At 40.2% G+C, this 23040-nt stretch overlaps 1 long non-coding RNA gene across 4 annotated transcripts; it reads left to right on the forward strand.

The window, feature by feature from the left end:
• The first annotated feature begins 1769 nt into the window (after nt 1–1769).
• Nucleotides 1770–21943, forward strand: LOC135313212 (uncharacterized). 4 transcript variants are annotated; one of them, XR_010372853.1, is made up of 3 exons: nt 1770–2034; nt 3015–3081; nt 19087–21943. It is a non-coding gene; the product is annotated as an uncharacterized LOC135313212 (long non-coding RNA). The 4 variants fall into 4 exon arrangements; XR_010372854.1 differs by lacking the exon at nt 1770–2034 and adding an exon at nt 2082–2419; XR_010372858.1 differs by lacking the exon at nt 1770–2034 and adding an exon at nt 2427–2551.
• The last annotated feature ends 1097 nt before the right edge of the window (nt 21944–23040 follow it).

A 23040-nucleotide genomic window follows, 5' to 3' on the forward strand; every position in this document is an offset into this window, starting at 1 on the left:
AAGATGCTAGATGAATATTTATGCAGAGCAATCTTCACTCTCGCATTATGGTGCATAATGGGATCAGCAAAGCTAACGGAATTCACGCTGCGTGAGCTTCCTCTGTGAGAACTTAGTTTAATCTGCACATAAGACTGACAACCCGTGAACACAGAGAAAACGTTCAATGGCATGTAAAAACTTCATTGAAATAATGTTTCTGACTATATCGATGTTCTGGCAATGACAGAATAAACAACATTTTTTTTTCCAGGCAGATTTTAAATCCACAGGCCACTTTTTTGAAATAGCATCCAAACATTGTCACAGCAGACTTTGTTCTTTTGTTTCACTGCTGATTTGGTATGTCCTACTGGCAACTGAAAAGCATCCATGGGGACTGAGTAATGAGGACAAAGATTTCAGAACAGCCTGACACTGACCATCACTTAAGGGCTGGTGACGATGAGGAGCAGCCGGGCAAATTTCTGCTCTAATATTGCAAGATTTGTCAGGGAATACTTGTCATTGCAAAATGAATGGCTGTTGGCTGACTTTGGAGAGTCTGTCTTATTTTGCAAGATTTCTTTCTTGAGTTGTCCCAAACTCTATCTCAATGTACATGGGCAGTGAAATCCATTCCTGTGCTGTAGTGTCAGCACAGGACCTGGAGATCAGCCTACTGCTTTAGGGATTCACCGCACAGATAGGTCCGCATCTCATCCACTCTTTGTATTTCTTGTGAGCAGGTCACCACAAAGCCCAGGAAGCTATTATGACCCATCATTATGCACAAACCCCCATACAGCTGATCAACTGTGGCTCAGTACCCATATACTTAGCATAATCTAAACTCTTTATGTTTATACAAGGGTCCTAAAAACTTAACAAGACCATTTTTTTTCCTTGAAATTTCTACAATATACAGACCTTGTTACTGTTTTAGGTCTTGATTTAAATATCAGGACAGTTTTTCTTACTGTACTTTAGCATTTCCATTTCTAAACAGGGGCCTGCTTCATCCCTGTACTTCACTGAATGCTTTAGCATGTGTCTAATCCTTCTGAATCTAAGGACGTATGAAAATGGTCCATTGAATTTGGGCCTCTGTGAGAAACTGGAAGACAATGCAATTCCAGTTATCTGAAATAGCAGAACCCTCCAAAATATTCAATATAAGTATTATTTAAGAGTTTGTGTAATATTTTTTCTCCAGAACATACACATCTATCATTATTCAGTAATGACCTACAGTGTATCAGAAGCACATCAGTAACAGAGGTAGCTAGCTACTTTACGTGTGACTTAAATGAGACTATCCAAAATAAACTTTAAAAGATACAGGATTTAGCCCATACTAGTAATCCTAACTTTCCCTCTGCTGCTGATTTGTTCAAGAGGCAATGTACCACCTGCACACAAGGCACACTGATTTTGACAGGGCCCATGAGCCATTTTGTGTGCAGGGCCAACCCCTGCAACTTGTCCAGGCTGGAGAAAGCAAAGGTGTGAGGACAGAGGATCAAACGGTCTGCAGACCCATTCGCAGCTGCAAGCACCATTGCAGTTAAAACATCTTTCTAAAACAACACTTTCTGTTTCAATATTTTCTTTAGAAAGCATTGCTTGAAGCAGTGCTGTTTGGGGCTTTCCCCCTCTCCGTCCACGGGAAGGTGCATGACAGCCTGTTTTTGACCCTACTCAGGCTTTAAACAGCTCAACGCCCGCAGCTCAACGCCCGCAGCTCAACGCCCGCAGCTCAACGCCCGCAGCTCAACGCCCGCAGCTCAACGCCCGCAGCTCAACGCCCGCAGCTCAACGCCCGCAGCTCAACGCCCGCAGCTCAACGCCCGCAGCTCAACGCCCGCAGCTCAACGCCCGCAGCTCAACGCCCCGCCCGCCCGCACGCGCGCCTGCTCCGTGCGAGCACCGCGAGCGTCTGTTTGCGCATGCTAAAAATAGACGGGAGAACCTGACAACTGCCTTCTGATTGGCTGTCGCTGAGGTGTCGCCAGCCTATGGGAGCGCGGGGCGCGGAGGCCAGTGGCTGCCTCGGTGGGTCTGGGCTGAGGGGGGGGCCTGGCCGGGGGTACCGCCCACCCTCACCTCCGGCTGGACGGCGGATGTGGGCAGGCGGGGGGAGAAAGCCATCAGGAGGCCGGTGGGGGCCGCCGGGAAAGGGGTGAAGCTGGAGGAAGCGCCAGAACCGCCGTTATCGCTCGCCTCCTCCCGCCGGCCTGTGGGGGCCGCTGCCCGCCCGCCCGCCAGCGCTGCCGCGGCGGTGCCACCCGCGCGGGCCGGCTGGGGGCGCTCGTCGCTGCGGCGGAGCCTCGGGCCGGGGTCGTGGCGGCGGGCCGGGGCAGGGGAGCGGCGGGAGCGGCGGGAGCGGCCCCTGCCCGCCGGGCCGGCGGCGTCGGCAGCGCTCAGCACGCCCCGGCAGGTTTTTACATCATGCCTTTCCTCACTGGTGTCTTAGAGTAAGGAGGGCAGTTCCCTGTAAATGGAACATCTTCACGGGAATTTGTGCCCAAGCTGTTTGCGTGTATTTTGTAAATTTCTAAAGACGTTTAACGTGTGTGTGAAGTAGTACCTGAGGTGGCAAATTCATAAATCGGGAACAACAGGTAGCAGAAAGGATCAAAATGGGAGTAGAATTGTAATTTTTTGCATGGAGTTAGCAAGAACAGGGTTAAAACAATCACAATGGAGAATTAGGAGAATGCCCTCAAATCTAATATCAGATAAAATATGTATTCAATACACAATAAATGCATCAAATCAATCGTTTTCACTGGAAGGAAACTCCAGCTTTATATGTAAATTCAGTTATATAGGTGTGTATTAAAAATAAAGTTTGGTACCTGCTAGTGCTTTATCGTCAGAAAAAGTGTGCTGGGGGAACTCGGAAAGCAGAAGCAGGAGCTGATTAGCAGGATGCTGTGTCCTAATTTATTCAAGCACTGGGTAACACCTCTGGAGCTGTTAAAAGATCTCAGAGTCTCGAGTGGTTTTACTGTCTCATATCTCTTTTCCAGAACCTCTTTTCTCATGGGTGCCACACAAGCTGAGCATCACAGAGGTGCGAGTCCAAGCGTAGTGAAGGTAAGAACTGTAAAGAAGGGAAATGAAAGAAGATTTTTTTTTCAAAATAAATTTGCATCTTCTGTTTTTCACTGAGCCTGTGCCTTGGTTCACACCGATAGAAGGAAGCAAGGGGTTCTGTGTTCTGATCCACTTTAAGTTAAATGCTTTGAAACTTAAAAAAAATATTATTTCCCATTGCTTTTACATTAAGTACAGGTAGCCTTCAGTGCATAAGCATTATTTCATCCGTATGAGCTGTCAGTGTCAACTTGTGATTTACATACTAATTGCTTGGAATCTTTAGCAGTAGAAAAGTTAACTGTCCACAATTCAAAGGATTTCTTAATTATAAAAGGAAAGTACTTAACGGCAAAAAGTGTAACTAATAATTATCTACTGCTAAGTGCCAAAACACATGTGAAATGAACGTTAACTGCTGGGAACGGAAGGAAGCTGATTTCTTGTGTGGTAGTTTGAGACATCTAGCATGAAAAAGAAAATCATTGTTCATGTATTCCGTTAATTTCAAATGTAACGATATTTTCTGTGTGGTGATGGCGTTCAGGAGAAATAGCATAGTAACTCTGGTGCTGTTAATTCAGGGGTGGTGTGAGTTATATACAGAGGGACCATTCTCCACATGGGTTCTGAGCACTTCTGAGGGCTTGTAACACCCCTTGCAGCTGGTGGGACTTTTCCAGTGTGCACACAGTCTCCCTTCCTGTCTCTGGGCAGCAGCAGAAATTCTGTGGTTTTTAACCAGTCCCACCATCTGATCACAGCCAAATCCTCTCCTGTGTCATCACATCACAAACCCAGAATGAAGGGGTTAAGGCTTTTTTAGCAGGGTAAATGTTTGTGTTTCTCTTGGATTTAACTGAAGGATTTCTCATTCAAGTCGTAAATGTGAAACTTCTTTAGAGTTGCCTTTTTGCTGTGTAAGAGTCCAGCTGGTTTCGGTTTTGCTATGTGCAGCTGTAGATACTTCCAAAGTTTAGCAAAATGTAAAAGCTTGGAGATCTGTGTCTAAAGAAGTTTATACTGACTTTTAATATGACATCTGCACACTTTCAGTACCACTGCTTGAAGATTTGTCAAACACTAGAGATAACATACCTTTTTAGATTAGTCCTTCAACAAGGACATCTTCTGCTTTTATTATTTTTTATACATTGCTCAGTTAACTTTTAACTGTTTTACTTGCAGATTAATCCCACCTATATTTTTATTTTTCTTCTTAATCTTTGTCATGCATTTAATCTTCAACACAGTTTCTTGTAATGTCATGTACAGCTTCAGTCTCTTAACTTTTATAACTTCTGAATAGCCAATTTATGGTGACATGTCTTGCTACACATGCTCTGTTATGAAAATACAATATTTAATGTTGATTAAGGTATAGAGCTCTTAAGGGCATCTGTTCAGGGATGCATGTATCGTTTCTTTCCCTACAGTGTAATATATTGTCCTTTTCTGAGGTGCCTATATTATAGATTCTTTACCTTTCTCCACAGCCAGTGCCTCTGGGCTGCTTTTCTGAGGGTTTTAATTATCGTGCTGTCTCTGAGACAATTACATAATTAAGTGGCTTTCATTTTCATTCCGAATTTGGTAATTATAACTAAAACAATGAAAAGTACATCAGCTGCAATATGAAGAAGCTCAATCATTAAAAGAAAATGTACCTAGAAGAGAAACATGGTTGAGAAGATTCTACTAATAACCAATAAATGAAATTAAAATGAAGAAGAAATAGGGAGAATTGAGCTTACCGGACTCCGTCAGTCTGTTGCTTTAAATGATAAACTTTTTGTAGCTTTGATGATCAGAAAAATGTTATTCTCCAATGAAAATTTATTAATATAATTGTAGTAGTTAAAAGAAACATTTCCCCAAGTATTGAACAGTAGAGTGCTGAAAGGTCAGGTATTTTATTGTTTCATAATTTTCCATGTTTAATATTTTAAAGATATTTTTTTTTTATTTGCTCTCCCTAGTTCTAGCACTGCCCCAATCAAGTGTGTGTTTGTATACATATATACTTTTAATTTTTATTGAAACAGATGGCATATCTCCTCTTTCAAGGCTGAGGCAAGGGTAAATAGGAAATATGATAGGATTAAAATTAGTTTGAAACAAGAAGTTATCTTTCTCATATCCTATTTCCCATACACCTGTTAGTCTTTGAAGCAAGCAGTAACAGTAAACGCTCAGAGATAGGGAGCATGTTTTGGTTGCAGTGTTCTGAAAACCCTGCCCTGTTCTTTGATGGTTCTTTAGTATTCAGTTCCTATGACTACCTGTTTTTCAGAAACAGAAGTCTAGAATTCAGCAGCTGAACTACGCTAAGCTCAACAGTAATACTCCTACCAACCACAAAGGGAGCAGATTAGGCATTTGTTCCAGCTCTATCAGAAAACCTCTCTCCTAAATCCACCAAAGTCACCTGAGGCTCAGTGCCTTTAAATATCAGATCATTTCTTAAAGCATATAAACATGAGTTCAGAAGCCTGATTTTCAGCTCTTCATTGTGAAGATTCTTAGACAAGCTTAACTTCTGCAGAAATACTAAAAAGTCAGGGTTTCTAGAATTCAAGATATATATATGTGCTCCAGGGAAGATTTGGAATGCTATGAGTAAAATGTGTTTTTCTGGCCTCTGGAGTCTGTATATATCATACATATATGTATGAAACATTATCCGTGCAACTGTGTAGTGCAGAATATGCGAGTGGAATGGTGGTGATGTCTCTGGAAGTCCAGATGAAAAAATGGCCTGTGTAGGGGAATAGACAGGGATCAGCGACCGGAAGATCACGGGATGTGACGGAAAGATAGACTCCTCCCCATAGGATTGGCAGGAACAGGAAGCGCAAGAGCTATATAAGCGTGTGACGCAGCTAAATAAATGGACATTTTGCATCCATCATATTGATGTCTGTGCATCGCTGTCCCCAGGGTGGGTAGAGCCCTGTGTCCCGGAGATATGCGGCCCAAGATAAGTTCTCCCCCAGAAGCGTACAGCAACAGGCCTGAAACAGTTAGAGGTCCTGATTCAGTCAGAAGTTTCACATACAGTTATGCTGCCAACATCAGTGGGTGTTTAAGCAAGCATTTATGCTCTTTGACGAATTTCCACTTGGTCCTGCAGGAATGTCTGTTCAAATGCATGTTTGAGATACATTTCTATCAGAGTAGTGGCTGTGAATATTTTGAATTTTAACATCTACTTTAACGCTTACTAGATGAATACAAGAGTTACATAAAATGTTCAAGAGGTTTATTTGGGGGCTCAGTCCTAACCTACTGCTGGTAAAGCAGATTTCCCAGAGCACGGGGAATTCTGTGTTTGTGTCGGCATGCTTGTGGGTATAGCGTAGAATTTGATCATAGAGGAAACCTGGACAGGCGATCATTAAAAATGATCCTCTTTCCTCATGTGAATGTTAGCCATAGAATTGAGACCTTCAGAACACATCTTGAGATATACTTTAAGAATGTAGTGATTTTAAAGCTATAATACACATCCAGATTTATGATAATAAGAACACAGAATGAAGAGCAAAGCCTTCCATTTAGCATTTAAGTCAATCTCTGACTTACACTGAAAATCAGGGTGAAACCTGTCCTGGTGGTCGTGAATGCCTAGCTTATTAACTCTTCGTGTTACCAGAGAAAGGATTAAATGGGTCAGGGGTCTAATTTAGTAAAACAGTTCCTGTTTTCCCAGAGGTTTCCAGGGACCTTCTTAGTGAATACTGGATTATTTTGAGAGACAAAGCTTCAGAAATTTGAGCTGGCGGAACGAAATGTGTGCACCTTTAACTCTGAGTCACGTGGCTTTGGTATGTGGCCCATAGCTAATCTGTGGTGTTCTGTTAAAGAGCAAAATTGGTAGTGTTTCAGTTGCAAGTTTGGTGAGCAGGCTACATGGCAATCCACAAGAAGCTTCAAAAGATTGATGATTGTCCTTCGGCTCCAAAAAATGGGGAGCTGGTTTGAAGGACTAAGGCCTTGCATGATTTTTTTAGGGTGCTGGCCATACATGTGTCAGGCTACATTTTGTATCAGAAATGTAATAACCACAATCAAATGTTTCTCTAGTTTTCCCATAGCCACATTTTACAGTTGTATCATAGTTTTTCTGGTAAACCATACTTCAAATATCATATTTTTATTCAACTTGCACCAGCCCACATTTGCCACTCAGCTTTCAGTGAGCAGCCTCTGCTGGCAGAGTGCCAAGAGGTATCAGTGCTAATTCACATTTGAGGAGGCAGAAGATCCCATAGACATGTTAAGATTCATTATCGATGAGGACTTTGTCTCCACAAACTAAGGTTACTATTTTCACTGGAGTCGGGAGTCATGCTGCTTTGATGAGGAAGTAACTTGGACCTTATCCAGCTATTGATATTTCTAAAGTGATGATCTGGCTCTAAATCTGGCCACAATGATGCATTGCTTCACCACACAGATCTTATTACATGTGCCTGTCATTAGTAATGCTTCTGACTTTGACTTTTGAATGCCTTGAACACAGAGCCTAGTGGTTTTAGTTTTAATAGGTTTTGTGTGTAAGGCTGTTCATCCTTTTACTCTTGTATAGCGTTGCCAGTGGACTGCTTACTATTCACAGTCATGTAAGAAAGTTGCTGTATGTGCAAACTGTGCTGCTTGGGGGGAATTGTGCAGTACTGGAATACTTTTATATAAAAGGTGATCTGCACTGGTTTTCACCACAAAAGTTCAGAGTGTAATACTGAGATCAAAACGATATGTCATCATCATAAAAAACTCTAATTTTTCATATTCATAAACGTCTCTGTATGACTCAGCAGTATTATGGGCTCCTAAGAATATCTACTATAGCACAGAGGATTCTGGAGTCAATAGTCCAAAGTTACTTTTTTCTTTGTTAGAGCTTGTATGAGTTGATGGAAATGTCACCAAGCTACAAAATGAGTAACAAAACCTGGATTTGGTCTGGTGGTTTTGGCTGCCAACAAGTGTACCTCTCTCAGCTCACGCTGTGTGACAGCACCTGTAGTGCTGCGGGAGTACCCGTGTTCCAGCAGAGTTCTGGCAGAGCAGCCACTGCAAATCCACTCGCACCTCCCGCACTGCGAGGCCGAAATGCAACCCGAGCAGGGCCAAGGTGAAGTTGGTTAGAGAATGGAGATGGTCTGAAAGCCAGGTGTTTTTCCCTTTTTCATGCACATGCACTACCATCAAGTCAGTGCCCTTGTCTGACTGCCAAGTCAGCCAGGACATCAGATGCAAGGTGATACTCCTTTCACACTGCTGGGCAATATTTTAAGTAAAAGCTTGACTGTTGTATTTTCTATGTTTGTCACTTCAGGTGAGATTCTTCTCACTGAATTTAGACACTTGCTTTATGGAGGCCTATCCTAGGTCACAGCCATCTCATTTTAGTGTCTAAGTGTACTATTGTAGATGTCTATGTCTACTATTGTAGACATATTAATAGTTTGAATCCCATATTCCAAACAAAATATGACTGCCTTCCTCTGTATGCTACTTCATCAGGGACGCTTTCCTTTCTTTTTTTTTTTTGATTCCGATGAATCTATTTCTGATGAACAAAGGCTTGTCTTCAAGCTCATTAGTAAAAAGAGAGGAGCACATGTGATTCTAGAACTAATTCTGTCTTAACAGTTGTCCAGTTTAACTAGCTTGACAGGGATGTTGTCAAAGCCTGGTATTGGAAGAAGTCTGTTTGGTGCCATGTTAATTCCAGTTGGGATATATGTGATAATAGGAAAGGGGTATTTATTAATGCTTCATTATTTAATGGTATACCCATGCTTTCTGCTATGTATTTGCAGCCTCAAGATTTTTGTGTATTTTTCATTTGTCTACACATTTTGGTGGTAACGATAGTAGCCTGGCATTTGCCATTTGCCATGTGCTTACGCATATTTCATAAGTCAACTAGTAGAGGCATCACTGTAAATAAAGTCATTTCTGCTTTTTTTTTTTTTTTTTTTTTTTTTGGCATGAGGAACAAAAGCCCCAAACATATTTCTAGCTTTGTATATGCTCTTAAAGACTTTTTATGTAGACTATGGCTTCAGTAAACCCTTTGGACTAGTTGAAAGAATTTGCTTGTTTGTTTTTCTTATTTTAAATGAAGATAAACTAATCCAATTTAAAACTGTTCAGTAGGAAGATTTATTAATCATTATTTGAGTGCATAATAACAAGAGTCCCCCTGCTTTGCCTTTATTTTTATTTAAAAGTATGGAAATATTCTTTAGATGAAACTGAGCAAACTAAATTACAGCTATGCTTTGCTTCCCTGAGTCTTATACTTCACTCGCTACAGAAATTAGAATATGGAAAAAATAAAAATCTAATACCAAGGAGATAAAACCAGCACAATGCAAAAGAAGATAATTACATTGCTCAGCTGTCACAAGGCCAACATTAAAAAAAAATGAAGTGACTCATCTTCCTTCACATGCGCAGCCTGATCAAACATACATATATAATTATTTATTTATATGGTTTTGATTCTTTAGCCAAATGTCGCTACTTTATAATGTGGTTTAACCACTTAAGGATTTTGTTCAAAGTGTTCATTTCTAGTTTTATCGCTGAACCACAAAAAAGTGTTCTAAGCTCCAATGTAATTAAGTTGCATGCAAGTATTGTATATCATTAAATCTTACTTTGTATGAGTACATGAGTTCAAAGACAGCTCTCCTGCAAAGATAAGATACAATATGCGGTGAACAAGAGCCGCTTTCTAGTGAAGGCATATTCCTTACCAAACCAGTGTGTCAAGCAAGGGTATGCTCAAGAGATAAACATCAAGAAATCTTCATATAGCATTGTAATTTTGACTTTGGAGGTAAGTGGACCATTGACTTTCATAAAAAGAAAGTTTATTTTTACCTATGATCTTATGAACAAAATCTATAAAAATGTGCAATACACAAAAATGCTGGAAAGGAAGAGCAGGGGTATAAAACCCTTGAAGAATAATTGCCATTGATTTAAAAATTTTGACAAAATGTGATACTCCCATTAGGTGGAGACTCTGAAATAAGGAATAAATATTTTCTGGGTTGGAGGTGTAAATATACTTTTGTAGAGAGTTCTTATGCAGTCCTCAAGCTGAGCAAAGTGTAACAGTTTTGCCTCATAGAAATTAATGTAAAGCTTAAGACTGAGCAAATAGTATTCATGCTAATTTAGTGGGGGTTTTTTCTGGCTGAGAGTCATTCCTGGTTGTTGGGCAGTGTGTTGGCCGTTCATGTTTGCTGAAGTTACCTGGATAAATTTGAATTTTCAGCCAGTGAGTTATTTACAAACTGTTTGTTTTGAGTGTTCGCCCTGCTCTATTAAATATTTGCTTTGGTTCATTCTATTGAATCTAATTAATCAGCGTCAATTCCAATATGTGCAATTCCTACCAGTGCAAATGAGAGCAACCCTTTTGCTTCTCTGACTGGCATCAGAAGGTGCTTTGGCAAATCATACCGCACTGACACGCTTCAGCATCTTTCTCTTTGTTGAACAAAAAAACAGGAAAAAAGGTAAATGTAGTACAAACAGATCTTTCTGTGATGTTAGTAGCAAACCCAGAAAGCTACTGTAAAAATAGGACACTTCCTGAGCTGTATGAAAGTCAAACCGTTGAAGATAGTAGGACTACGGAGTAAAAGTAACTGTAAACAAAAAACTTGCTGACTGGTGTCATTTTCTTGTCGATCTCGGCAAATATCTACTCACAGGCAATCATTATAAGTAGTGACCCACTTCCTAAAACTGATTTTCCCTTCTTTTATTTTTTACAAATCTTTTGAAAAATTAGTTCAAAGGGAATAAAAATGGTGACATCATGGTTGAATTTTCTGTAATCTAACTTGCCTGAGGAATTGTGGCTGTTTGGTCTGAGTTCCCTCCCCAGTTAAAGAGGCGGGAAGGTAAGCACTGTCAGAAGCCAGTTCAGCCAGTGCAATAATAGGTCCATATGATAGGTCCTTTGAGGCTATATATTTCTGCAAACTAGAGATGCAAGAAGAGCTTACTTAGCTACAGATCTTCAAGTTACATGAAATGGAGCCAATGCCAAAAGAGACTGGGAGACTGGCATGAGTTCACCAAAGACAGACTGATGCAGTCAGGGGCTGGAGCACCTGCCCGTGGGGAGAGGCGCAGGAGCCAGAGCTGGCTCAGGCTGGAGCAGAGATGGCTCTGAGGGAGGCTGATGAGGCAGCCATCAAGAAGGATGGAGCCAGGCTCTTCACAATGAGGCAACGTCTGTGGGTTGAAACAAGAGCGACTGAGAATATCAGTAAAAATGTTTCCAACGACAACAGTCAAGTAGTCCCTTCCAATCTGGATTGTGATCCTATTTTACTGGAAGATCTGACTGTCCAGGCCAGATCTACTGCTTGGTCAGTTGTTGGATCTCCACTAGTGTCTTCTGTCTCATGAAGTCACTAAAACGTTAGAAAAGGAAGTCACATTGCTCCTCTAAAAGCCTTTTAAGACAGCGCATTGCTGGAAGATACTCTGTTGAATCCAGTGTGGTTGAAAGCTGTTTGTTGTAAGCTCATTTCCCATCATTATAACAGTGTGATATTACAATATTCCATTGTTTTCTCTATTTTTGGTATGTGTAAGATAACATTAACTATATCCAGCAGATTTCACTGTGAGTTTTATGAACTTTTTAATACACATGCTGAGCTTTTATCTGATCTTTTTTTAATCTCTGCACCTGTAGTATCCTTATTCTCTCAAAGGCCAGCTGACGTAGCTCTTTGACCATACGTATTTTGACATGTCTTGTTCTTCTCCACTTTTCTGTCTCTGAGTTCCCCTATTAATCTCTGTTCAGTATTGCTAAGGTGAGTTTACTGCCAATCCTGAAGTAGGTAACAAATAAAGTAAAGCTCTTGTGGCCTCTGAATCATATCCCCCTTAAAAATTCCTAATTCTCCATCCAAAGTTCTTTGTTCCTCCCAGGACAGAACTCATCCCACCATCGCTAAAAGGAAATACAGTCAATAGGTTAGAAATGTATCCAAAGACCTAATGCTCCTCCACTAATGTTGTTGTTTTTCTGGAGTTTGTTGATTTTGTCCAGTTGGTTAAGTATAATACCTTATTTTTTATGGCTCCCCCTCAGTTTCTGTGTGAGAAACCTTGTATGTGCAGCTTAGCGTACAAAGATGTTAGCAACACAAAAAAGCTGCGAGCGTCAGACTTCAAAAGAAAGAGCACAAAATGTACTCCAAAGGTCAAAATCAAGGTGACAGCTCAACTACAAGTAGTCGATTCCCACTTTTGGAGAGGTGAGAGTTTTCTGAGGAGAGATGCAGTGGACTCTAACAGGATCAGCTTCACATACTTACTGACCGCTGAAGTATGGCAGATATAGCCTGGGCAAAAAAAGATCCAAAGGTTTAATCCCACTTTTCCTCTCAGACACAGTGCAGCGCATTTCGTGTTTCATGGGTGGTGGGGTGCCAGGGGACAGAGGAGGAAGACCTTGTTTTTTCAAAGAGATGTGATGCGTGGGTTTCAGTACAAGGTAGTAAATGATGGACAGCCGTCTTGTGAACCTGAAGAGGTGAGACTGAGTCCTGAGTCTGCAATTACACATTTACTTCGCTGATCTTCCGTTGCCTGACTTATGCTTTGCTTGTCTAGTTTTGTAGAAATACGTTCAGGAAAGAACTGGAGCCTGGCTGTGTTTGTTGAGACCCTCTAAGGTTCTCTCAAATGTTTCAAAATCATATTCTGGCTATTTGAAATACTTAAGTCATAAGGACAACCTGTGTTCTCCACAGCTTGATGGATTTTACCAATACCGGTTCTTGATTTGATTGGCTTAGTTTCTCATCAATGCAAATGTGTTCCTGTCATAAGTGACCTGTGCTAATTTCACATTAAATAGAAACGAAACACTTATGAAGAAATGCACCAAGGTGGTTAAAATATATTTGCATAATGGCTCAAAAGCTGAGTTTCACACAGCTGGTTCTCCTTTCAGTCCCTTCACGGGAACTGGTTGTGTTCACAGTGTTATCAGCATGCTTTATGTAGGACAAGGCTCTTCTGAAAGTTGCTTGTGTTACATCTGCAGGGATTTGCTTCACTTCGTCCAGAAAGCACAGAAAAAGGCATTTGGAATTGAAGGTGGAGGTTACCTACTGCGTATCTGATACTGAAAGCAAATATAAACTCAAACCATGCCTTCCCTTACCTCATATATCCTCTGTGTGTCTGAGTACTAACTGCTACAGCTGGTTTTTTTAACCAATTTCATTCACTTGTTTCTCATACCACTATTACTGAGAGTTATTTGGGGCTTGCTGCAGCACCAGGGTCCAACTGCTATTTCAGGAAACACTCCTTCAATAAAGCAACCATCGAAAGGTGACTTTAAGCCTAAAGGAATACATCTGGTGGAGTGCTTGCTCCTGAATTAATATTTTGGAGGGCATATTACTGATGCTATCAGTGCCTTCAGGCTCAACGCCTGCTGCTTTCTTGCTCATTTGGAGGATTAGCGTCTGAAGATATTCTTTGGGACACGTGCTCCTTAACATGTGTGATAAAGGTCGAAAATCTATCTCTGCTGTGCCTCATCTCCATGATCCAGTAGAGGTTTTTCCACAGAGCACCAGTTGTGCAAAGTTAGCAGGAAGAGGGGAGAGTTTCTAGTGTCTGCCGGTCTCCGCCATCCTCCAAAGGCATGTGTGAAGGCAGCATGGCTGGTGGTGTCCTGTCACACGCTCTGCTTCCAGTCCCAGAGCTCTCCTTTGAGGTGGTGTGCAAGGCAGCTGGAGTCTGTGAAGCCCTGAGGGCTGTCAGTAGGCAGAGTGGTGGTGGGTGGATGTCAGAAGTAATTGGTACTGGGGCTTTCTATGAATTTTTATCCAGAGCTGAGAGGGTGTAAGTCCTCACTTGTGGCAAAGAAAACACTTCTCTGTCTCACAAAAAAAGAGAACAAAAAATACTTTGAACTGAGATATGGAACGCATTTCTCTCACATCTGGGTTACTCATTTGCCGGAGAGGGCAGAGTCTGTGATTGTGGATCTTGATTTCGAGAGGAGCAAGGAATGCCTCTTGAATGAACGCGTGTGCAGGGTGAGGAAGAGTTTTACAGAAGGCTGAGGGATAGGCTTAGATTTATAAATTATAGCTCTAAGCTAAGACTGGAACTCACATTTTAATTTAAGGCTTAAAGCAAAATCAGATTTTTTTTTTTATGCTTTCTTTTTTCTGAAAGGGAATACGGGATTTGGTACTATTGGGCCTTGGAAGTTGTGTTTTGCAAGAACCTTAAGAGAGCGTAGAAGTTTAAAAAATAAAATTGCCAGAAATGCTTGCCATTTTCAATACACATTTCTAAAGATCACCTGTAGCCAAGAAATGAAAAGGCATTTGAGTCAAATGGCAAAAAAACCTTGTTGATAAAACTCTTTTATGGTGTCTGTGTGCCACCTCAGAGTTTTTATTTTATTCCTGAAACCTCTTCAGTTACCTTTCTGTAATGATGAATTTGAGGACATGGCATTGCCTTTACATCTGTCCTGTCCTTCAAATCTGTTATAATAACATGTGTTCCAAAGTTCAATTTAATATCTATAGGGTTTCTGAAAAAAGAGAAACAGGCAGACAAGAAAAAACCACCAACCTTTAATTGAAATAAGCTGCAGAATCACTTTATGGAGCTACATGAGTGCACAATGAAATTAGGAAACTTAAGGCAAAGAGAAGGATCACAGGAAGAAAAAGGAATGGGTATGATGTCCGTGTGTATTACATACGAGTGGTTTTCCCAGCATAACCAACAGTCATTTTCCAGGCAGCCACGTGCTTCCCATTACAAAATGCACTGTTCAGCACTTGGAATTAGCCGGGTAAACTGAGTTTTCTTGTGCTGGGTGTCTGCCACAGTCTGGGGGTTTTCATCTTGTCTTCAAATGGTTTAGCTGGTTTTGTGAGAGTTGTTCATTTTACCTTCTGTCTAAAAATCCATCCATACTTGACTGTGCTATAAATCAGGTAAAATATTCTCCTTTATCTGCTGAGCCCTGCCAGATGTCAAAACTAAGGTATGTGGGGGGTTTAAACATATTTTTTGTTCTCTCTTCTTTGCCCTGTAACCTATGCATATGGGAAGAAGCTATTCGAGTTGGGTGCCAATGGCAGAGAGAGCTGATCTGAACTAATTGGGGCAAAGAACATGAGATAAAGAAATTGAGACTAGATGTTTTTGGTGCTGCAGAGAAAAGCTGGTTTTGAAGGCTGAGAAGGGAAAGGCAGACTGGTAATTGGGGAGGATGGTAAGTAGTACTGGGAATCAGCGATGAGGAGAAATAGATATCTCACAGATCAGCACTTTGTGGAAAATGAAGGTGAACATAAATTTGAAATCAGTAAAGTAATGCCTGATCCCACTGAATTAAGGTGTCTCATATATCTCCTTAGCCCTTGTGAGCTTGAAATTGTACTGTTAATGTCCTTTTAAGGCAGCTAAGTGAGTATAGCCCTCCACACACACATATTTTAAAAGAGCCATGTTTTATGCTTTTTGCCCATATATGCATGCATTGCATCTTAACTGTCCACTTCTGTGAGTCGAGCTGTAGAAGGTGGAGTGATCTTCACTACTATATCACACAGCTGAGAGTAAAGAAAATACTTCTAAGTGTTGGCAGTGGCAAGGGCCTTACAGAATAGTGCTTTAACAGAAGCATTCCTTCTTTTTCCAGTGTGCATTTCTGTAGAAAGCTGGTAATATCTACAGAAGTTTAATATAATTTCAAAATGCTATAAAAATAAATAATTAGCAATACAATTTGAAAACAAACCTGAATGATTTAAAAAGAAGGGGGAAAGAAATATCATAGCAGTCTTTTAATAAGCTCAAATAAAATACAATGACTAATAAAGATACAAATGTCGTGAACTTTTCCGGCTACAGAATCCATAAGCAGCTCAGAAGCAGTCGATGTAGTGTGTTTGGCTCATTCATGTTAATAAAGACCTCATTTGTTTTACTATTAGGATTTTTTTTCATCGGCTCGAATACGCCATTTGTTTTGACTTTTTTTCACATGCGTTAATTGCCAAAGGGTATCTCAAATGTTCCATTCTTCCTGAGGGGAGAAACAGTCTTTAGAAATAAATTCTGAGTTCTTTCAATTACACTATTTGAAAAATCTGGGTACAATGGGACGGGAAAGTTAAAAACCCTGTGCTCCTTCAACCTGAATTCAGTCATCTGTCATATCTGAGGAGGGAGTCCTGAATTCAGAGAGTTGAAAAAAGGCCAGTTTGAGAAACTCTGGCTTACTGGCCTATTTTCAGATAGTATCTTCTCAAAAATAGCTTTAATCCATTTGTTTAGTGCCTTATCCTTGAAATAAAGAGCTGAAGAATAAGTAATCCATTTCTGTACAAAACATGTGATGTTCCTGTAGCTTTCCCTACAACACTCAATCACTTCAGTCTTTTGCCACTGTTCCCTAGTGTTTATTTCATAGTTTAATTTGGATATTACTGCAGTCTTCAGAGTTCACCAGTCTTTAAAGAAGCACATTTTCCTGTGCTGGATACTCAGAGCACTGAATATCCCCTTCAATCTCCAGGTGGACGTGTTAGTGAACTTCTTCCACAGGCTTTTCTAGCCCAGACCTTGAATGTTTTCTCACAAAACCCACTGGTGATCTGGTGGTTTAAACACAAGGCTAGCAAACTCTACATGTTTGGCTCAAATAACTGCCTCACTAGTGTTGGTTTTTCCTGAAGACATCGCTGATAAAAGAATTTCCCCTTGTTTTAAAACACGTACAAGACCCTTTTTGTAAAAGTAATCTGTGTCTTCCACCTAATCCTTTTGTGCAGTTTTCTGGTGGAAGTGTCAGGCAAGAGTCATCTACAGGTCCCGCTTCCAGATCTACTGTGGGTTTCCTGATGCCTCTCAGTTGAGCCCTTTATGCTGTTTAATGCTCAGTGGTTTATGTGGTCAATGGAAAGGGTAACCTGTCTTTCCCCTTGCCTCTTGCCTCTTTTGTCTTCTTCGGTTATATGGAGGGCTCTTTGTAGCAGAGACCACTCATAAAAGATGCCTGAGATCACCTCTTGTAAAAGTCCTGGATTTTTGCTCTGGTGTCTATTGTGGTTTTTAGAGATTTAGGGCTAGAAATGTCATCTTAAGCTTTTCTGATTCAAAACACAATGTGCTGAGCTCAGAGCTGCTAGATATCATCAGTACCAAGAAAATACTTCCAGACAGCAAATGGTTCAGTCACTGTGAGCTAAAAGTGTATTGTACAGCAATGCCATCCTTCTCTTTGAAGAAATCAATATGTCTGTGCTTCCTGACCTAGTGACTTTTTTTTTGTCTTTTTCATATTGAGCCTCGAGTATATGAAATACGAACAATATCTTTCTCAGTGTTGAAAGGTCTTTTAATACATCCAGAGACAAAAATCATATTATTCGCAGTGGCCTTGGTGCTTGTTAGTGTGAGGAAAAAATCCGTATAATTCCAGCTACCAACACTACTGCAAGAAAATAAGAGAGAGGCAATGTTGTGTATGAATCTTATTGAATTGCAAACTGCTTTCTCAGCAATCAGAGCCATTCACTGATGCAAATCAGATGCTTACATAATGCTGTTATACAAGGAGGGTGACAAGAGCTGCAGTGATTAAGATACTCATTGTGTGTTCATACTGTGTTGTCCTTTCACTTCAGAAAAAACTGACAAATTAACTGCTTGAAATGGACCATTCTAAAGTGACTCAGAGCCAAACACATCTCTGTATAGTGCTGACTTTTCACCTAATTCTTGGTTTTGTTTTTTTTTCCCTGAGGTGCTTCATGGAGCACAGCAAGATGAACAGACCCCTTTCCATGCCGCATCTTGGGACAGCACTCTCATCTGAGATGCACATGCGTGTGCTGTGCAGAGTGGCACATGGCTAAGATTAGGATATGGTCTTTAGCTGACATACTGATGAAAAGGCAGCTTCTAATTTAAGACATGTGCTCTGCATCACTGCACATCCTGACTAATACAAATTATAGCATTTGTGTATGGTCTTGCAGTAGCTGTTTTTCAATAGAGCAGTGTCAGAAATTGCGTTAGAATCTAATCTATTCTTTTAGTTAGTTGGTATCAAAATAAGCATGTATATACTAAAAGCATCTAATACTGTTCTAACTGTCTAAAGAGATTTTTTTCCTCTTATTTATCTTCCTCCACCATTATCCCTTTGCAAAGTTCTCTGGCAGATGAGTTGAAAAGCACTCTTCATTTAAAATCAATTTATATAGAACAGATAAATGTGATATCCTAATGGAAAATGTATTTGTGGAATTTTCTGTGTCTGTAACTACGCTGTAAAAATGCAGTGTGAATTTTTTACATTTCAGATACTCAGTGGTATCAATGAAATGCATGTGCAGAGTCAAAAGACTAATGATTGATTACAGAGATGGTAGAACTACTGTAACCAACTAATTAGAGATATAAAGATACCTCCTAGTAACTCTTTTTCATTTCTAGATGACATGCCTAAACATCAAAGCTAGCTCAAACAGCTGTAATTATTTTGACCTGATGATTTTCTCCATGTTTCTTGGATTAATCTTACCATACCGTAAGATAAAGCAAGTAACATTTCATGCGGAATGAGTTCAGATAAAGTTTGTAGGGCCTATTTGCAGCTTTGTGATAATAGCAGAAACAAAATAGACTGTATTGAGTTTGGGGAAAAAAATGCTGAGAACATTTTTATACTAAAAAGGATGTTTGTAAGGATATTAAGTTGCAGGTATTTTTTGAAGTTCCTTTAGCATACTCCTTTCCAATAAAATATTTTTACAACAAAGTGATATTGCTGTACAAATAGTATAGCTAAGGCCAAGTCATGAGCAAGGCAAAATATGAGATGGTAAAGAAGAAAACATATCAGTAATTTGGACAACCTCTTTTTCCCTCCTCCACATTTCTCCTCAGGTCACCAAAACCAAGAGTGCAGAGTCCTTTTGCTGCAAAAAGTGATGAACGAAGCACCAGTAGCTGCACCAAGCTGGGAAAGGAAACAAGAGGAAGAAGATAAAAGAGACAACAATGGCTGAAATAGTACCAGATATATTTGTACAAAAGTTTATACCATCCATATGGCGATGCTACAGTATTACTGTTATTTGCATTGTACCTGTAGGTTTCAGCTGAGATCCTGCTGTGTTGGCTGTTATAAAAGCACATAGAAATGCAATCTGTATTGAAAATATTCTGAACATTTGAGACAAAGAGGGTTCAGAAGAAAAGCAGGTGCCTAACATACCTTATATTCTGTTTTCGATTGTGGTACTGATCTGGTTTTGATTGTGGTCTGACTGCTGGCCAGAAACAATATATTTTAAATATCTATTTATATATAAAATGGTTCACCCGATGTCAGAATTCAGATCTATGGCAGAACCAGAAATAGGTCCAGGTCACCTGGTAAACAAGTTTATTTCCTTATCCTGAGGTTAACTCATTATATATAATGTAGTGATAAATTAGCTGAATGAAATCCTCTTCAACTTCCCTTCCTTGTAACTATTTCGTGACATTAATTGTGTTTCCACATTATCTGACCTTCCGTATTTATTCCAGTATATTAACAATCTTCCCAGAGAATTTAATCTCTGCCCCACAGGACATGCTGTTAAGAAATGGCAAATTAAAAGAACTTGGTACCAGCTGTCTGATCTTACATCAAATGCATCCTCTAACTCATAATGCCATAAATTAAAAAAAAAAAAAATCACTGGTGTGAATTACTTATGTCTTTCAAGCCTGCTGCCATCATAAGTGAAATTTGGATGGAACACAGTCAAAATCAAAAGTAGTGAAGACATTCCACCCTTCTCTGAGCTTCTATTACAATCTCTGATCCAAGAGAATCGGGACATTTTAATGTAGCATTTGTCTCTTTTTGTATTTAAGAAAATATGAAAAATAGCTTTGCTTTTCACGTGAAATAGGCAATATGTTTAATAGTCTAATGCATCTTATCATAAGCTACTGTTGTGTGTCACTGGTCTTTTGGTATGCTATTGCCAGATATTATACTCTCACATCCAGAATGTGGATGAAACTCACTCCCTGACTACCTGGAATATATTGGAAAATGAGTAAACACAAAGGGTTTCTGTGTACATTGTCTGGAAATGGGAGGTAATAAAGCACCAAGGGCATGGCAAAAATGCTATTTCTGCATTCCTTTTGCAAAGCTGCTTTCCCTCTGTTGGGGAAAAGAGAAGCTGCCTCGAGAGGAGCCTAACCTCAAAACTGGAGTGGAGCTCTGCTGTCTTACAGAGCCAGACGAGCCAATGCACAGCGGGAGCTCCTGCTTCAGAAACAAGAAAGGGTATTTGGTACAATGATAGGCACCAACATCTTATTTGTAGTCACTCATTCAAGCTGGGTATCTCAGATGGAGCTGAGCTGTGGGCAGGAGAGGAGATGTCACGAATAAAGCTTTTGACACTTGTTTCTTAAGGAAATTCCTGATTTTTCCAGTCTTCCTTTTGCTTTCCATTTGGAAGATCAAGATGTAATATTTTGCTTGGTATTTCACATTTGCAAGTCAAATCAAACACACAGAAAAGTTTTTGCTTTAAATTGAGTCTGCTTCAGTATTGGGCTTTGTGAGCCAGGGGGTTACCACACAAACTGGGATTAAGGAAGATTTTGCAGTGGTCTCTGGGAATGATACTTCCTGAGCTTATTCATTTGCAATCAAAACCCTATCATGTATGCATTTTGTCATGACTTTGTTGTCAGTGATACAGCAATGATTGGTACGAGGTTTTCTCTGCTTTTCAGGAAAATTTTTAACCTAAAAAATTATTAATTTTTTCTCTGTTTTCCTCACAACTTTAAGAATGTCGTAAATGGGCACTATTTGTTAATGGGCTTTTCTGTACTTATTGCTCTCTCTGTCCTCAAAATAAGTCTGTAATGAGAGTCACTGCTGTTGCTGTGTTGCTGTAACTCATTATCCACAGATGGAAATGAGAACTGACCATGGCACAAGATGAATCTGTTCATATCCCAGCACCACCAACTGTAACACGAATGGAAGACGGCAACATATTTGCTCATTCAGGCTGTGACAGGAATGAGAAATGGGACAAGGGCAGCTCTGTTTCCTTCTAGGGCTATGCTTTGAAATGTTTTGAGTCCTGAAAATCTCCAACAGCTGGTTTATACAGCTTTTTTCTACTTGCCCATCTTTTTAACAAAAATATTAACCAGAGGATAAACTAAATACACTTTTCTTTTCACTAGGACTTGATCCTACAAGCAACCAGCAAACTGCTTGTAAAAACAGTGAAGGTGACAGACAGTTAACAGAAAAGACACCCAGAACATGAGAATCATTCAGAAACAATCTGTAAAGCTTCCCCATCTTCTCACCAATGTAATGTTGGCAAAGAAGTGTATTGGTCATGTTTACGGTAAGAATATTCAAAGATGGATTGAAAAAAAGCCTGTTCTTGGTCCATTGTGTGAACACTATTGTAAGGATTTTTGTTTGTCTGCACCATCCCTAGATCATTAAATTCCAGTTTGAAAATTTCCCTGAGAAGCCATGCCTTTGGAACATATTTATGTTGCTGATTTATAGTTGCAGCTACTTCCAAAGTGATGTCCTAGGTTTTTTTGTTCCTTGGCCACCATCATAGCATATGCCAATACTTGGTGGCAGTCCTATCCACGTACCTCAGCTCTGTTCCCTTCATATACTGTGTGTTTCTGTGTTCTTTCAAAAGCATTACATAAAATGAGTCAATAAAAAGGCATATGATAATAAGCATACATGCCTCAGGCTTCATGGTTTTAAAAAGTCATGCTTACACAGAGAGCATTGTTTGTTAGAAGTCAGCAGTCTCAATGTAACCCATTATAACTTTGTTTACTCAAGGGCACACAATAAGCTCTCATTTCAACTCCCAGCCAAACACTCCTTTGCTTAAACGCGCAGTATCCTATCACCCACTCAGGCTGCCATTCACCTCACAGGCATTGTTTTGGCACATATTTTCCATAATATAAAGTTGCACGTCATGCCAGCCCAAAAACAACAACATTCTGTGAATCAAGGGCACAATTATTTCATTACTTTGTCCTTTGGTTAATTAGCCTTGAAGTAATATGTTTCTGTTGCTCTGGATCGAGAGAGCGCAGTAAGTGCTGTGGTCTGGGATGCTGAGAGTGACAGAGAGACACTGCAATAGCCGCATTTTCAGAACTGCAGAGACTGTCCTTGCAGCAATTCACATGGAAGGACAGGAGAAGCTCACAACTGTTTGTGGGTGGAGTGAATCGTGTGGAATAATTTTGATAAAGGACTGGTGCACAGAAGGATATTCTCACATCTGGGGAGGGGGGGAAGGAAAAACAGAAATCAAGCAAGTTCCTTTGTTTCCTCCCCTTTCCTGTTTTCAGGATAAAATAGAGCAGCCAGCAGTAAAAAGCAGGTAAGAAAAGTGCACTTTTGTGCCTTATTCTACTCTGTCAGTTCCAGTCCATGCATGGGATTGTCTCTCCCCTGCATGTTCTGGTAATCCGTCCAGTCAAGCCAGAAATCAGCTGGAATTTCAAAAGTTTTGGTGGAAAACATTTTGTGTCATTCACATAACTGCACTGAAACAGGTTCCAGGACAGTTTTGGCACTCTGGCCTCTAATTATAGGCACTGTAAAGAGGCATGTGGCAATTAAAAAATTAGCAGAATTATCTGAACTTTGTGAACCTCAGATGATGTTGAGTTTGGGTTCAGACCAAGTTTGGGGCAAAGGTACCAAGGGTTCTTATTTAGTAAGAGCTGTTTTTATGGTCCCTGTAACTTGGACTTTGACTGGAGCTGGTTGTCATTCACATTATGCTAGATACGTGTACTAAATAGATATCA

Source organism: Phalacrocorax carbo, chromosome 1 (genome assembly GCF_963921805.1).
Source record: "Phalacrocorax carbo chromosome 1, bPhaCar2.1, whole genome shotgun sequence".
Taxonomy (NCBI): domain Eukaryota; kingdom Metazoa; phylum Chordata; class Aves; order Suliformes; family Phalacrocoracidae; genus Phalacrocorax; species Phalacrocorax carbo.